Source organism: Chiloscyllium plagiosum, chromosome 6, assembly GCF_004010195.1.
Source record: "Chiloscyllium plagiosum isolate BGI_BamShark_2017 chromosome 6, ASM401019v2, whole genome shotgun sequence".
Taxonomy (NCBI): domain Eukaryota; kingdom Metazoa; phylum Chordata; class Chondrichthyes; order Orectolobiformes; family Hemiscylliidae; genus Chiloscyllium; species Chiloscyllium plagiosum.
The window spans coordinates 96,666,666-96,681,498 of NC_057715.1; the positions used below are offsets into that span (position 1 = coordinate 96,666,666).

Sequence of the window (14,833 nt, forward strand, 5' to 3'; positions counted from 1 at the left end):
ATTCTGTCACTTAGATCACTAACTGATCTTTTCCAAAAAACAAAATAAAAAAAAAACAGATTTACACTTCATAGTCACAAGTGTAAACTGTGGGTCTTTCAGGTTCCATAAGTAACTTCTAATCTGCGTTATTAAAACACTTGCGTTCTATGAACTATGCTTGGAAGACAATGACATTTCCATAATTCTCTTCTTGCTTTATTAGTGTTCCAATAGAATTCAAAATAAGGAAGTCCAAAACTGCAATTGAAATACAGTAAAAGGAAAGCCCACAGACTTGTGTTCTGAAATGCTCCCTGTAGCTCAAAGAAGCATCCAACTTCAGTTAAACCATAAAGTTTTTTTTTCTATTAAGAATAATAAACATCAATCATTAAACAACTTAAATAACACTTATGGTAAAAAGCGCTTAAATTACATATCTGAACTGCAAAGGTTTCCTAGGTTATCTTTCTTTAAAATACAGGAGCAACACTCGTACACACCGTTTAATCTCTCCTATTTAAATCTGATATTCTGAAGTACTTATGACATTGAATTGGGCCAGTACAACTATTAATATGCATTGTTCAAGTCTTGCATTACAGTACTTTTTAATCTAGCAAAGATGTACAAAAATCTGTTAAAAGGTCTTGTATAATCATAAATGAACTGGAAAACCTGGTTATGTTGAACAAGTATCCTTGTTATTTTGTATGCTTGTTTTTCTTGTGTCATATAGTTGCACACTGGTTGAGCTAAGCAATCCAGAACAAAAGGGCTAACCTTAAATACACAAGTCATCTGGAGCATCCAATTAGCCATTTAACGTTAAAAGAACAGTTTATAACTTCCACAGTTCAACTGAATTTAAGTTTCTAATGTTAATTCTGAAGTATTTGAAGCATCATGCCAATTTTTAAAATTTGCATGATTATTCAGTATGAAAAGTCTTAGTCCAATTAAAATGCAAACACATTGAAATCTGGGCGTCGATTTTTCTTTTCAAAATTACGGCAAAGTTAAAAAGTTAGAAATCTGATTTAGCTCGTGAGCTGGTAAGCAGGAACAAAAAGGAAAATATACATGGATGGCAACATCGCTGCAGGTTCAACTGTTAATATATACTCTGCAGCACAAAGTACTTGCATAACAAATCCACACAATAAGAACTTAGCAGGAAAGTCGTTCGGAACACTTCCAATACATTTTTGTTATTTCCAAACAAGATATTTTGTTCTTCTTGCAAAATCAAAGGAAATCCACATTTGAAAAGAATATAAACTAAGGGTGCAATAAAGTTATATTTTCTAATCAACCTGTTCAGAGATGCTATTTCACATCTCTGAAGGCGAGACTTGAGCTGGTTCAGAGTTAGGGACACTACCACTGCACCATAAGCATCACTGCTACCAGGTGTAACAACTTATACTTAATGCATTTTATATTTAATGAAATGTCGGCCTGATTCAACAGTCACAGAGGAAATAGGAATGAGAGTGCAGACTTTTATCAAAATCAGAACCAAAGTTGGTGGTCTGTGATGAGATTATCACCTTATCTGTTGGCAATAGCAAAACATCTAGACAGCTTTCTGATAAAATACTGATCTGCCAAATGGTGTATCTTTGAGTGAAGTGTTCTGATGACCAGCAGTAATGTTGCCTAAAATCAACCAGTTATTTTTAAGGTGTAAAAGGCTAGTATTTAATAACTTTCAATAATTCCCATCTAAAAGATATCACCAACAATTATCTTTTGAAAAGTAACATGAATTATGGCCATCAAGGTAATTAGTGCTGATAATGTACACTTTATTTCTGGTATCCAGTCTCAGTACTAATCATTATGAGGTCAGGTTAAAAAAAATCATTTGATGCAGAGTAAAGTACCCAAGCTCCTAAATCTATACCACTATTCCCTATGTAGTAGCATAACAGCTACTCGAGAAAGCTAGGCACTGTAATTTTGTTCAAAATGTTAACCTACTTCTTCCTGAAGATGACTCAGTGAGAAGCATTAAGAAAGAGCAAACCATACATTTCTCTTCAAATGTGAAGAAATCAGATAGATTTACAAACAGAAGAAAACCTAGCAATGTATACCTAAGGGGAAAGTCAACAAGACTATTTACCAAAAAGATAAATTTCTATCAAATAAAATCAAATTTATCAGAATGTTTTGTAAGTGTTCCACTGTATAACGTATTTTCTTACCATGTTTAGCTAATTTGTGCTAAATCTGAACCTGACCTAATCAAATGTGGCTGAAATATTTGTCCCCAGTTAACAGGTCAATTTAATTAAAGCGACTTCATTTACAAAGACATCAGCAACATAAAGGGCAGTGAGAACTCAGACCATTGCAATCAACTGGGAAATTAAGCTTCGTGATTCTAGACATAAACAGAACCTCTTTGAAGAATTACAACTTCTCACACCTTTAAAACCAGGTAGGTCAACAGGACCAGTTAATGTCACACTAAATAGTTCCTATGTGCCAATTCAATTAATATAAAACTAATAGTGGGAATTCAACGTGAAAACAATTACCACAACCTCTTTGCATACTATACTTTGTACCAAACCTGATGCTGAAGTGTTTCCATTAATGTCCTGCAAAAATCTGATATTAATTGCAGTAATATCAATGTCTTACTAGGTTGTGATGATGTGCTTATAATTTCTCAATGAGGTGAAATAAAACTTCACTGAAAAAAAAACTACAAGACAATCATTTGCATTAACAGTGGTTTTTTGTTCAGAATTGCTTTCCTTCTATAGTAGTTGCTGAAACATTGGAATCCTGCAGTGATATTTCTTCTACTTTCAAGGTTGAATAGTAGAGAATATTTAGAAATCTGTACTTGCCAATTCTCTATAGCTCACCAATTTCAATTTAAAACTGTCATATTTTTATTTCCTACCAAACTGCGATAACAGAATTTCTGCATATCCAATGTTTGATATCTCTCTTGCTCTACTGAGCTGGACTGTTTCTCAGTCAGTGTCTAGAATGTTCAAGTTAAGAACCACAAAACTTATCCCTCCCCATTCTGGTGGGACATGAGCACTTCTCTACTAATTAGTACTTCATTCTGTAAATAGTGAAGGATAATGTCTAAATAACCACTATGAAATCTCTAACAGCATAGTAATGGAAAACTGAACATTCAACCCGTGCTGCATTTTTTGATGGAAATGGTCAGTAAAGTCCAGTAACCAGAAAATCCAGTTATTCACTGATAAATTAGCTATTTGATTAAATCCACAGCATAATGCCTTTAAAGGTTCCATACTTAAAATTTGGTGATATAGCAAGTTTAGATAATGGGCCAAAGAGTGTTTATTCTGGTATTTAACAATCTGGATTAAAAATCAAACTTAGCTTTTAAAAAAAATGGATTAGTGAGCTTAAATTTTCAAATGGCATGTAGCTCAAAAGTGTTAACGATTAGCTATAAAGTAAATATGTCTGATACATGAGCATACTTTAAACTAGTTTTAAAACTGCAAACTAGAAACACTAAGACATAAAATCCCATCTTTTGCAACAATCTCGTTGAAGAGGCATATCTTATTTGAGAATGCAGATATACCAACTGCCCACAAATGTAAACAAACATACCTGCACATGACCATCTTAAAACATCAGCATTGAAAAGTATTTGATATTGCAGAATATACTCTTTCGCACCTTTACTAAAGGTTACATTTAGCAGAATGCTGCTCCATACAACTAAGATCTGTTAGGTTGAGAATGCAGTGGGTGCATATAATGCATCCACAATTATTTCTGGAAATTAACCACTAAATCTCTCTTTAAATTATGTGATCTGAACATAAAAATTTCTGCAAGAGCAGACTGTTTGAGTTTAATATATTTGATTACATTTCTATGTAAAATCTAGGTCTCATACAGCTTGTTTTTCAGAAATCAGTCTATTAAGCTAACCACAAACACAATACGGGTGTGTTTTTTTAATATTTATATATATATATACTCATGTATAAAGTTTTGTACCTGTTTAGTAGCATAGATTATTTTTATATATGTATTGTGCAACATAACCCAGCTTCTGTATTTTAACAGAATTCTGATATGTGGCCATTTCTAAGTTGGAGGAAAATATATGCTTCCTAAATCTTAATTTGCTTTACCTCATATCCTTGTCAGTGCTTTCCAGTCATATACATTCATTTCCGAAACCTTTACCATACGGGGCAGAAAGAGCTCACTGGACATGAATATTCACTCTTCTTTCAAAAATTTAAGCACACTGTTCCCATTCTATGTGGATGGCATTGTCCCACAAATTCCTGTCAACTAAGACTTTCAGAGTTTTAAAGCTGCAGCATTATTCTAGCCAGGTCCTTTCATTAAGACAAGGGTAGTAAAACTCTGCATGAACTTCTGTAATTTTATCACCACTTAAAATTATACAATATTTAAATGTAATTTTACCTGCTTTCAAAAGATTGCAATGTCAGCTGATAACTTAAACAAGCTGACAACCAAATTATCTTGATAAGAGATACTGCTTAACAAAATATTTTAAAATTCCAAGGAGTTCAATTTTATCGTAATGCAGCAAGATTTCACAGGTTCTCGGAGAAGCTTTGTTTTGTGAATCCAGATTTTGAGTCAGATCTGACAGATAGCTGAAGGAAGCAAACGCCATGGCATTTCTAATACAGTCCAACCTGTATTTTGTACTTAAAGAACACAATGCTGACTTAATAGCTGTAAGGGATTGGTAGTGGGGAGAAATGGTACTCAACTAATCACTGTATCCTGAACAGAGATTCTGGCCAAACAACAAACAAATAATGCTGAGTTACTTAAGTCAACCTAAGAATTCACTGCACTGTAGCATTGAGTGGAGTGCTCCATTAATTCTATATCCCTTTAAACCCTCAAAGCTTTCCTGAATTCTATCGTCAAAAACAAAAAAAGATTAAAGGCCATTTCAGTGGTGAGTATTAATTCTGATAACACTCAAATGTAACTAGAAAGACTAATGTCCAAATTACATGTCTAAAATTTTATGGTTGTTAAAATGCAACATCAGAATGTGTGAGATCAAGAACACCTACATATCAGATTAAAGAGACATAGCCAATTTTCTCTTTAATACTGAAGAATGTATTTATCTTCCTTGGCGTTTGGTGCATCATATTCAAGTTGGACTCATTGATTTAAATTTCAGTATAGACTTTATAAGATCTCAATAATAGAAGTGGTGAGACTCTCAATTTTTTTTTTTTTTTAAAAAGAGTGACATGTATTCTCACCATTGAATAGGCCTTTTTGGCCAAAGCCTTGCTAGTGATAACACATTGGTCTGAAACAATTTTGAGTAGCAATGATGGAAAAGAACTTAAACGAGGCAGAAATTTGGAGAAAGCAGCTTTTACAAAATAAAAACACTAACTGATGCATAAAGTGACCTTTGCACTTTGTTCTTGCAAACAGATTCGGTGCCATGTGGCTTCAATGCACAAGCACCAACGTAAGACTTGAGTAGTTGCATACAATGTCTGACTCCAGATCTGCAGAAAGATAAAACATAAACCACAACTTTAATAAAAACATATAATAAAAACTGCTACTTTGAATTCAATTAATCACATTCACACTGAGAAAACTATTTTGTATGTAATTTATCTTCAGTAAAACTGTAATTTCATGAAGTTTTATTTACAATTTAGTACTGAGATGTTAAAGGCCTAGCCTTAAATTCTAAAACAAAGAAATGTGGATGCTGGAGATCCAAAAACAAAAAAACCCAGAAATTGCTGATAAACTCAGCAAGTCTGGTTGCACTTTGAGAGAAAACAGAGTTAACGCTTTGAATTCAGTGACTCTCCAGAAGCACTCTGAAGGAGGGTCACTGGACTCTAAATGTAACTTTTCTTCTCTTTCCACAGATGCTGCCAAGGCCTGCTGCTTTTCTCCAGCAATTTGTTTTGTTTTTAAGAAATGTAGATTTTGTACAATCCAAGCAAACTAACATACTAAAATGACTGTTAAAACAGTAAAGAGTCATAACATTAGTTGGTTAATATTAACCAGAAGAACTAAAGAGTAGATTAAGTACCAAATTTGCTGACAAGAAACAGACTGCCAAAAAAAGGAACAAGTACAGCCAGAGGGATTTAATACAGAAATGCCAGTTGTCATTTAAAGTGGACCAGTGTAAGGCGATGAGACTGAGAAGCAGAACTTACAGTTGGGGTAGTAACATTTATATAGCATCTGTAAATAAATGACTGCAGGTTGCTTCACAGCAGCTTAGCCAGAGAAAAGGAGGGAAAATCAGTTTTAAAGAAGAGTCTTAAAGCAGTGGAGAGGTTCAACAACAGAATTCTAGACATTAGGATCAATACAGCATAATACATGCTACCAATGCAAGAGGAGTGGAATGAGGAAGGAAGTTATGCAAACAAGCAGAGTTGGGGAAATGGAATGTTAGAGCTGGAGGAGCTTAGTGATATAGCAGGATCAGGCCATGGAGAGATTGAAAAACAAGAATGATCATTTTAAGTTCAAAGACTTTGGTCAGACCCCATGTAGGTCAGTGAACACAGCAGCAATGAGTGAGCAGGATTTGATGCAGATTAGTATATGGATAACAAACTTTAGATGAACTCCAGTTGACGCAGGGCAAAAAATAAAAGACCGACCACAAATGTATTGAATAGTCAAGTCTGGTGGTAGTTTAAAAAAAAACACACGTAGAGACTTCAACACCTGATAAGATGCAGCATGGTGGAGTCTAATGAAATTAATGTGGTGGCCAATGGAATTCTTTATGATGGAGAGGATAGGACTTGGAAGAGAGTCAAATAGAACATTTGCTCTTAATATCCTGCTTCAGCCTGAGGCAAATCAGGAGAAGGGGCACATTACACTTTTGCCATGCTTCAGCAAATATATTGCAAATTTACCAGTTGTGCCATAAATTGATGCCATGGAAAGCTGGGTATGCTTATATGGCAGAAAAAAGAAAATGTAAGATCAACTGGAAAACCTCAAGCATGAAGTTGATGATAGCATGAAGTTGCATCTCCATTTATTGAAAAGTTCAAATATCATATAGGGTCCTAGGTGAGAGCATTGATTTCTAAAATGTTATTTAAAAATCATACACTTTTCTTAATGACAGTGCAAAGTCTCACTGCAGTAAGCTTCCTCCAAGGATGTTTTAGTTCACCTCAAACACAACCATGTGTGAAAGAAACTGCATACAGCTTCCAGCTGTAAATTAAACGGTACCTCCTGCAGTGAACACATGATTTGCCAAATTCTGTACAGAATGAGTTCCAATATAAGATAATTAAGTCCTTCAACTCAAAGCAAATAGCCCTCAGTTGCTACAGATTTGAGAAAAGGGAAGATCTTCATGTATGTACTATTTAAGAATATTTTCAACCTGTTGGCAACTAGGAGTACATCATTTAGTTTGAATCAAATCGCAGTGCTTTACGTGGCATGATTTGAGAACCATTAGTTAATGTGCTGCACATATTTCATTAATACTGTAATATCACACTACACAATTTATAGGATCTTAGAATAGGAGGCCAATCTGTCGACAACACTGACATCAGCTCATTGAAAGTGTTATTCAATTCATTCCACCTTTCTGCAATTAATTTCTAATCCCTTGAAAACAACTCCAGAAAACTCCCTTTGGATACTATGGAGGTAAGATTACTAACCTGGACATCAATAGCATATTTCACTGGGTGTGGCATGAGGTGAATCGATGGGAATCAGTGGGAAAATTCTGTGAAGTCATACTTACAAAGGAAGGTGATTGTTTGAAATTGAGGTCAATCATCTCTGTACCAGTACAACAATGCAATAGTTCCTCAGGCTACTGTGCTGGACTCAACTTCTTCAACTCCTTCAACCAAGTTTACCTCCATCATAAGGTCAGAAATGGAAAAGTTCTCTGATGATTTCACAATATTCTGCATCATTTGCAAAATTTCATTTACTGAAATACTCTGCATCCATATGCAGCAAGAGCTGAACATCACGAGGCTTGAACTGCTAAGTGGCAAGCAACATTCACACCATGCAAGTGTGCGACACTGACAACCTCAATCAAGAATCGATAACCATTTCTCCTTGGCATTCAAGGACACCACCTATGGCTTACTTATATTCCCACTATCGATATCATAGGGGTAACCATTGACCAGAAATTGAACAGGAGAATGCTTATAAATATTGCAGTATGAGAGATTGGGGAATTCAGCAGCGAGGAACTCATCCCTTGACTCCCCAAAGTTTGTCCACTACCACAAGTGGTAAGTCAAGAGTGAGATGGAATGCTCTCAACTTCCCTGGATGAATGAGCTCAAAACAACAGGTGGATATCATCCAAGATGAAGTGGACCACTTGATTGGCATCCCTTTACCACCTTAACCATTCAGTTCTTTACTATCAAGAGTTGTAGGTGCAGTTCAGTAACTTTTAAAGGCTCCTTTGACAGCACCTTCCAAACTTGCAACCTCTACGATCTAGAAGGATATGGGCTGGAAATACGTAGGAACTTAGAATCTACATGCTCACCTCCCCCCTCCCCCCAGCCATATACTATAATGACTTGAAAAACATATTATAGTTCCTTCACTGTCAGTGAGTGGGAATAAATGGGTCATTTTCCAGGTAGAGAATAGTGGTGCACTGCAGGAATCAGTGCTTGGGCCTCAGTTTTTCACAATATTTATATAAATGACTTGGATGAGATATCCAAATACAATACTGAGTGCTGTGAAGAGGAATGCATGGAGGCATCAGGAGTGATACAGACGAGTTGAATATGGGGGCAAACAAATGCTAGATGTAGTATAGAATGGATAAATGCGAAGTTACACACTTCAAATGTGAAAAACAGCAAGGCAAAGTATTATTTAAATGGCAATATATTGGGAAATGTGAATGTACAAAGGAGTCCGAGTGGATTGTTCAGCAGTCAACAAAAGTAACCAGGCAGGTACAGTAAGCAATTATGAAGGCAAATAGTGGGTGAGCTTTCATTCCGAGAGGATTTGAGTTCAGAAGTAGCTATGCCTGACTGCAGCTGTAAAATGACTTTGATAAGACTACAAATGGAGTAGTATGTGCAGCTTTGGTCTCCCTACACAAGACAGAACATACTTGCTATAAATGAAGTGCAGCAAATGTTCACTAGGCCAGTACTGGAGATGGCAGAACTAACATAGAACAGTACAGTGCAGGAACTGGTCTCCTTATTGTTCCTTAGTGGATTCCAAATGTTTCCTCATCTCTAAATAGCCTACTCCGTAATCCTTAAGCTGTGTGACTGTGATTCTAGACAGCCAGGAAAAACATCCTCCTTGCATCTACTCTGGCTAGGCCTGTTGTTAGAATTTTATATGTTTCAATCAGATAATTTGTAAAGTCAAAATGTAACCTCAGAGTGAAGAAGGGTCACTGAACTCGAAATGTTGACTGTTTCCTCTCCACAGATGCTGCCTGATCTGTTGAGTTTCCCCAAGTTTGTTTTCTCTCAGAGTTAACATGGCTTTAACAAGGGTAAATTGTGTTTAATTTCCTAGTGTTCTTCGAATATGTAAAAAGCAAACTGGATAATAGAGGTTTTATAGATATAGCATTTCTGGATTTCTAGAAGGCATTAGATTAATGCCAAACAAAAAGCCAATATACAAGGTAAGATCGCATGGGAATAAAGGTAATACATTAGCTTGGATAGAGAATTGGTTAATCAAAAGAAAGTAGTGTCAAGATAAATGGGCCTTTATCTGATTGGCAAGCTGTAACTAGTGGGGAGCTACAGGGTTTGACCCACGAGCTTCAGCTATTAACAATCTATATTAATGACTCGAATGTAGGGATAGAACACACTACAGACACATTTGCAGATGACACAAATAGGTGGGAAAATAAGTTACAATTAGGAAATATACAAATGGATATGGGTACGTTAGAAAATCGGGCCAATATTTGGCATATGGAGTTCAAAGTGCATTGGTGCATTTTGGTTAGAAGAACAAAAAGACAAAGTATCTAAATTGAGAGAACCTTCAAAATACTTCAGTGCATAGGGATTTGGGTGTCCTCAAGCATGAGTCATAGAAACCTATTACGTAGGTACAGCAGGCAATAAGGAGGCAAATGAAGTTTTGGCATTTATTGCGAGAGAATTAAAGTATCAAAGCACAGATTTTTTGACAGAATTGTATAAGGCACTAGTGAGACTGCATCGGGAGTACTGCATACAGTTTTGGTCCCTTTAGTTGAAGAAGGATGCAATTGTATCTGAGGAAGTTCACAGAAAGATCCCGAAAGTTTTCCATCTCTGGAATTAATGAGGAAGGACTGAGTAGTTTAGACCTATATGCTAGAGTTTAGAAGGATGACAGAAGGTCTAATCGAGGTATACGAGTAGATGCATAGCAGATGTCTTCCATTGAAGCAATCTAGAATAAAAGACCGTTAGTCTAGTTTTAGGCTAAATGGAGGCAGATTTAAAACAGAGATGAGAAGGAATTACTTTTCTCAAAGGGCCATGAATGGAATTCACTACCCCAGTAATGGATGCTGGGACACTGATTTTGAGAAGTTAGATTTTTAATTAATAATGACCTAAAGGGTTTGGGGGCAGGAAAGGCAAAGATGACATTATTCACAATCATATTAAATGGCAAAGTAGTCGAGAGGAACTGGATTGCCCACTCCTCCTCCTAGCTCTATGTTCATTTTTTCACTTAAAGGGTGGTCAATTTGTAGATTTCACCACCATGGAAGGCTGTGGGGGTCAGATCACTAAGTACATTCAAGGAAGAGACTGATACATTCTTTGATAACAAAGGCATCAAACATTATGGAGAGAGAGCAGGAATATGGCTTTAAGAAGAGGATTAGCCCTGATTATTTGAATGGTAGAACAGGCTTGCAGGACTAAGTGATCTATTGCACCTTGTTTGTAAAGGTCAAAATCCTGGGACTCCTTTTCTAATAGCACTCTGGATGGACCTGCATCACTTAGAATTCAATGGTTCAAGAAAATGGTTCACCACAGCCTTCAAGGGCAAATAGGAATGGACAACAAATCATTGAGCCAGAGACACTCATCCTGTAAAAGAGTAAAAAGTTACTATCCCCAATCAGTTTTCACCAATCCTTCAAGGAACACATTTCAAAGGATAACACCTCGATCTTGGATGCTAACACAGACTTTGGTGGTACACTGATCATAGACTAGTTAATGGGTGGCTCTCATTCTTATCAAGGTGAAACAACAAAAACACTAAGTTCATGGGATGGCATTGTGCTTAAAATTAGTAGTATTGCACAGATATATTTAATTTGCTTTTGTTTTATTATTGTCACCAAATACAATAATCAATGAATACATTAGCTTGCAATGTATTTATCAATGGAAATAAACTCAATAACGTTCCACAAGTTATAGCAGGGCAAGTATATATGTAGACAGACAAAATCAAATCACAATTTAAAATGGCGTACATAATTTGTTTTTCTCAATTTTCAAGCTGCAAAAATGGGTGTTTCAAAGAAATTGAAGCACAATCTCTATACAACTCTATAAATGCAGAATGTAATTGTGTTTCATGGAAAATCCCATTCCAGAAGTTAAATTTATATTTTGTTAGCAATAATAAATAGATTTAGTAATTCACAGTCATACCAGTCAGACAGCACGGAAACAAACCCCTCAGTCCAACACATCCATGTCAATCAGATTTCCTAAACTGGTCCCATTTGCAGTGTTTAGCCCATTTACCCCTAAACCTTTCCTATTCATGTAGCTGTTCACATGTCTTTCAAAAGTTGTAATTGTACTCGCCACTTCCTCTAACAGTTTGCTCCATATATGCACCCTCTGCACCAAAACATTGTCCCCTCAAGTTCCTTTTAAATCTTTCCCCTCTCACCTTTAACCTATGCAGTCTAGTTTTGGATTCCGCAACTCTGGGGAAAAGACCTTAGCTATTTCACAATATCTATGCCTCTCAAGATTTTATAAACCTCGAAGGTCAACCTTCAGCCTCGTGTAGGGAAAAAAGTTCCAGCTTATCCAGCTTCTCCTTATAACTCAAACCCTTCAGTCTCAGGTAATATTGTTGTAAATCCTTTCTGCACCTTTTCCAGTTTAATAACATCCTTATGGCAGGGCAACCAGAATTGTATGCAGTACTCCAAAAAGTGGCCTCGCCAATGCCGTAACATGACGGCCCAACACCAATATTCAATGCTCTGACCAATGAAGGCAAGCGTGTAAAACGTCTTTTCACTACCCTGGCTACCTGTGAAACTATGTACCTGCCCTCTAGGTCTCTTTGTTCAACAACATTGCCTTAGGCACTACCATTAACTGTGTAAGTCCTGCCTGGTTTGTCTTACCAAAATGCAACATCTTGCATTTATCCAAATTAAATTCAATCTGCCATTCCTCAGCCCATAGGCCCACCTGATCAAGATCATGTTGTATTCTTAGATAACCTTCTTCACTGTTCATTATACTTCTAATTTTGGTGTCATCCGCAAACTTACTAACCATGCCTCCTATATTTTAATCCAAATCGTTTATACAAATGACGAACAACAGTGAACCCAGCACTGATCCTAGCGGCACACTTCTGATCACAGGTTTCCAGTCCTAACAACAATGCTCTACCATCACCCTCTGAATCCTACTGTCAAGCCAATTTTATATCCAATTGGCTAGCTCTCCTGGATCCCATGTGATCTAATCTTACTAACCAGTCTACCATGCTGAACCTTGTTGAAAGCCTTGCTAAAATCCATGGTAGTGCCTACAGCTCTGTCTTCATGCATCTTCTTGGTCACCGCCTCAAAAGGCGCCAAGTTTGAGAGAAATATCCTCTCCCGCCCCACAAAGCCATTCATTCACACAAGGTGTCTTTATAACTAATGCTAGTAAGCAAATCGCCTTTTACATTACTGAGAGCAAATCCTCATTTGAGGAACATATTCCCTTCACAGGGGTGTCTTTACAATTAAAATGACATTGTTATTAGTTAGATCTGTAAAAATCTTTAATTCAAATTTAGGGTGAAAAACATTTGAGAGATAAATGGAGAAACTAGGATAAACTGTCTCAAGCGGCAAGATCATTAAGCCACCATATTTAGGCTATTCATGAGAGAAAACAGGCTTATATTTTAACTCCGTAAAACTGGAAAGCAACTTCAAGTTGTCAAAAAATTCAAAGCTTTTTCATAAGTATCATTTTACAAGGGGAGGCAATAGCCTAGTGGTATTATTGCTGGACTGTTAATCTAGAGACCTAGGTAATGGTCTGGGGGCCTGGGTTCGAATCCTGCCATGGTAGAATTCAATAAAAATCAAGAATTAAAAGTCTAATGACAACTTGTCAACTGTCAAAAAAAACATCTGGCTCACTCGTGTCCTTTAGGGAAGGAACTAGCGATCCTTACCCAGTCTGGCCTACCAACTCTAAAGCCATAGCAACGTGGCTGACTCTTAACTGTCCTCTCGCAACTAGAAATGGACAATAAATGCTGGCCCAGCCAGAAATGCCTGCATTCCGTGAAAGAAAGAAAAATGATATGGCAGACAGCAAAAAACGAAGACTGCATCCGGATCAGGAAGATTTGTATCTTTTATATACCCATCCCAGTAGACATAAAATGTATATCAATGCAGCACAGGCAGGGAATCCGTGAATGGATTTAACAAAATAATGCAATGCATTGATCATGGATTAAGGACTTTGATGCTGTTGTTGAAAACCAGTTCAATGATCAGTTCAGTGCTAAAATGCAAAATAAAAGGTAAATACGATCATGCTTCGGGGCAAAATATGAAACACACACATTATTGGTTATACTTGCATATGTAACAGTACAGAACACTGTACTACAGCAAAATTACAGTGCTTTTTTAGAGGCTGCATTAAAGAATATCAGAGCCAGGAAAAATAGAATTTCCATTTCTGCTGAAATGAGAAATCATTTTTAACTCCCCTGTGGGCAATTAAGTAGATTGTTGGGCATTTGACCCATTTGTGTTGCATATCTGGTTAGACAAGTTAAACATCAAGATTTTGCAGGTTAAGCCCAATGATTTTCCCAGTCCCAAATTTTACGTTCTTGAAGAAAATCTGAAATATTTTCAGCACTGCGAATATAAGATGACCACTTTCTCAAGAGTTTCGTTTTTCCAAACTTAATTCTGGCTACATGAAAAATACACTGCAGGGGTAAGGCAGTAACAAAAGCTATTTGGCCAGTAGAAATTGATCTTATACATATTCAGAAATAATTGTGTGAAATGAGATAAGGAGCAAAACAGTTGACAAGGAATATTCTACATTCAAGCCTGAAATGAATGGACTTGTTAGAAACTTGCTAAAACCAAAATGCTAATGTATGATAAAATTAAGTTAAAAATTACACTTTACATCCACACAACACTTCAGCTTCAACTGAGCAGAGAGAAGCTGTAAGTAATAGGATACAGTGAGACCCAGATTGAGGGCCCAGCTCTTCAGCCTCAACTGAGGAGAAAGAGAGGCAAGTCACTAACAGAGTATGTGAAGGATCAGGATCAGGGTCAGGGTCCCAGTAGATGCCAGGGAGCCAGCAAAGGAATATAATGAGGTCCAGGATTGGGGGCCTAGCAGAACAAGGGGAGCTAGTGAGGGGATATTTAAAAGAGAGTCCTGGTTTAACAAGTGCAGCTCCACGGCACTGCTGATAATGAAAACAATTTAAACAGTGACATCACAGGAAAGTGGTATGTTGAGTTGTTCGAAATTATTTTTTGAAAGAATGGATGAACTAA

The 14,833-nt window shown here is 36.6% G+C and overlaps 1 protein-coding gene across 7 annotated transcripts in view; it reads right to left on the minus strand.

The window, feature by feature from the left end:
- fam168a (family with sequence similarity 168 member A) overlaps positions 1-14,833 on the minus strand; it is a 76,849-nt gene continuing 62,016 nt past the window's right edge. For all 7 annotated transcript variants that reach the window (XM_043692190.1, XM_043692189.1, XM_043692187.1 and 4 more), the window contains one exon: positions 1-5,531. The gene's annotated coding sequence lies outside the window, so the exon portion shown is untranslated. The remainder of the gene's footprint in view (positions 5,532-14,833) is intronic.